This window comes from Atta colombica, unplaced genomic scaffold (genome assembly GCF_001594045.1).
Source record: "Atta colombica isolate Treedump-2 unplaced genomic scaffold, Acol1.0 scaffold222, whole genome shotgun sequence".
In the NCBI taxonomy this organism is placed as follows: Eukaryota; Metazoa; Arthropoda; class Insecta; order Hymenoptera; family Formicidae; genus Atta; species Atta colombica.
In genome coordinates this window covers 796410-799934 of record NW_017259319.1, presented here as the reverse complement: position 1 = coordinate 799934, position 3525 = coordinate 796410, and positions in this window count along the sequence as shown.

The following is a 3525-nucleotide window of genomic DNA, read 5'->3' as shown; positions in this document are numbered from 1 at the left end:
ATATATATATATATATACATGCACGCGCGCGGTAAGAGCGTAAAATGGCCGATAGTGATGCAATTATATTTGATCATTCTATACGTTCCTATATCTACGTTCTCGTCGAGAGACAAGATAATGCTCGGACGATTGCATCAGTGACCGTCATCGTATGCTGAAGTATTATCCGTTTATACGCGTGTACATATAACCTTTCGGATGTACACACATATAGCCGAGATTTTGATATTTCAGGCATCATTTAGTGAAATCCTTACGCAAGTTTAGCATACGGAGTATATTATTGCGTGCTCAATGATTGACGCGAGTATATGAAAGCGTATAATACTTACTTAATATCTTAACGTATTATTTAATACTCCAATGGCAAGTTTAAAAAATTTTTATAAAAAGTGTGTCTCAAAATTTCCAATACAGTTAAAATTATTCTAATTTTAGATATTATATAAGATATATTTTAATTTACTATATTTATTATTTTTTATATATTTTACAAAAAATACATTACAAATTTTTTTTATAAATACTTAAAAAAATAAATGTAATGATATTTCAATAAAATATTTAAAAATTATCAAAATTCTTAATTAAACGGGCCGAATAACGTTTTCTCTTAATTCATAAATATTAATGTCGTAAGTTGCTAAAATACAATCAATTAGGTGATAAAATTAAATACGGTCCGAGAAAATGTTCGGTCAAAATGCGAATTATATTCGGTTAAAGTGTGCTTCATTGAAAAAAATGTTCAACGCTTAATTTGGTACATCCTCAGACAACTTTTTTATCAGAGATTGTCGACCAAAAACGAGGAGAAAAAGTGTTACACGTGGTAACGAGACACGCGTGCGACTCGAACTCCTCTTAATCACCAATTAAAATATTCGGTGAGAGTGCTGTCGTTAACAATCACTTCGATAGCTTCTTCTGTAGCTTTTGATATCAACGCGCGATTACGGAAAAATTTCAATGTCACAGAGAGATGGAAGTCGTACTGTATTAAGTAATCCAATAAAATGTGAATAAATTTAAGACTAATAAAAATAATGCTTCTTGGTCATATTTCTTTCGTTAAAACTTTCTCTTCTTCCTATTATCTCTTTTTACAACAAAGACGATATCTTTGTTTTTTTTATTATCTTATCTTATTATCTTCTTGAGAAGTCCCGAATCAAATATAATCCTCAATTCCAAGTATGAGAAAACACCAAATTTACATAATTCATAGAATTTTCTTTATCTCGGGACAAATTAAAGAATTTTAGAAAATATCTAATTTATTAATTCTCCATTATTCAACGCGCGGTTTGTAGAACGGAATATGCATATAAATTTACATTGAAATATTTAAGCACTAAGATAATCCGCTTTGACAGAAAATAGGATTATTTCTCTTAACCTCTTCATCCTGCAGTGTATATTGTAATCTACATCAAATTTAAAGACATTATCTATTAAAATTATTTAATTCCATCGACATCATCTGAGATCAGTCTGTACATAATATGTATGTTGGCAAAATAGTCAAAATTTTGGAAAAAAATCATTGTTTAATATGAATTATTTATTAAATGTTTTTGAAATGAATTTAAAAAAATTTAATAGTGATTCTAATAAAATCAGATCTGAAGGGGTTAATCTATTATTTAAATAAAAACGATAGAATTTCAATGTATTCGATCTATTTGTTTGTGTGCATGAAAGACATCGAGGAATACTCAAATGACTTGCACGTGAGAGTCCAGATCATCCAGAATGATGAGCCTTATAAGTCGCAAGAAGTTTGTTCTTTATGACTAAACCAGTACATTTGTATGTAAAATAAAACAGATATCTGCATATTTGAAGTTTAACGAAAGTAAAAGTTTTTAGGAAGTTTTACTGCAGTTCAGTGCAGCGACAAAAAACATATCAATCTTAAAGATGCGGCCGATTATGGCATCGCCGAAATGCGCGAAAATCAGGGACATAATACGGCGATTATACAGATACCTCCTAAAATAAGGCGAAATACTCTACAATTTTCCCGTCATCGCAATAGTCACAACAGCTAGAAAACATGGCGATCGTACCATAAATACAGCAAGATAGAAAGCAAGGTAGAAAGAAAAGTAGGCGATGTGGCGATATACCCGTATCAGGATGACATTCGATCTGTCAAGTGAATAAAAATGAGGTGCATCGTCCGCGATGTTGGTCAGCGAGAAATGTGTAGCCCGGAGTTGCAGCAGGTTTTATCGATTGTAACCCTTAAGCTACCTCCTCCCCCTCCCACCCTTATCTCGCGTTGTACGTGTGTGCAATGAGTAACGAGACATCTTACAAGGTACGCGTATAAAAATGCAAAATGAAGCTGCGAATTTAAATTGCAAGTACATTTTGTTAAATATAAAGAGAGTTGATAGTTTATCGTCTAATACCCAATTTCTTCACTTCCAGATAAATTGCAGATAACTTTATCCAGGAGAATTTCCTGGATAAAGTTATCCAAAGGTGAAGAAATTGAACATAAATCATCAATGTATGGATGTATAGTATACTTCGCGCGTGTGATTCTATATGTATTCACTGTTTTTATAATAGATCTGAATCTGGCAAAAAGAACATGCAATAAAACTTCGTGAAACATCTCTCTAATTTTTGCAAAGCGACGTGACACTCAGAGCGCAGGTGATATCCGCCTCGAGAGACTCGTCGTGTTAACAAATGATCAGATAGAACCGCGAAAATGTTACCTGGTGATGTGGGAAATTAATGATCCACGGCGTATAGCGCGGTGTGTTCGACGAAGAGGAACTTCGATTGCATTAACGATCGCACATAATGATCACGGCTGATCTCCTTGAGAGACCTTTTTTAGAGATGTACTCTTACACTGTTAAATTTATAATGTCAAATTATATTTAGTTTAAATGATTCTTTATTATTTCTGTAAGCCATTGCTCTTACTCAACATGTCGTTAATTTAACTTAAAAAATACAGTCAAACGATTTAACTCAAGAAAATGTACTAAATTTGATTTAAAAAATTTGTTATTTACCTACTAAGTGCATACATTAACATGAACGTTGTTTACTTTGAAACTAAATACAAAAATATTTTCATTTACATTTTGACACACATGAGATAAAAAGAAATAGAATGTTCAACTCAAAGGAACAGGTTATATTGCTGTTTTGATATCTAACAGTGTAAATCGCGAGATAATAACATAGAATGTTAACCGCTTTCACGACGATATTTATTCATACATCTTTTGAATATCTACTCGCCGCGTTACGTAATATAGCTAATTAAAACCCCAAACATATCGCGCAAACTTTCCCCTATATTTACCGGACAATCGTCCCGTGATTGACCAGATAGTGATCGTACATTCTGTTCCCTTGCATTTAATTAATATTCTTTGTCCAAAATCCATGTTCTTCAGAAGGTCTTTTCACGAATTAATAACGTGTTCACGCGATTGATTGATTTACAAAAGTCGACAAGTGTTTTTTAACGAAGTTTTTTAGAGAAAA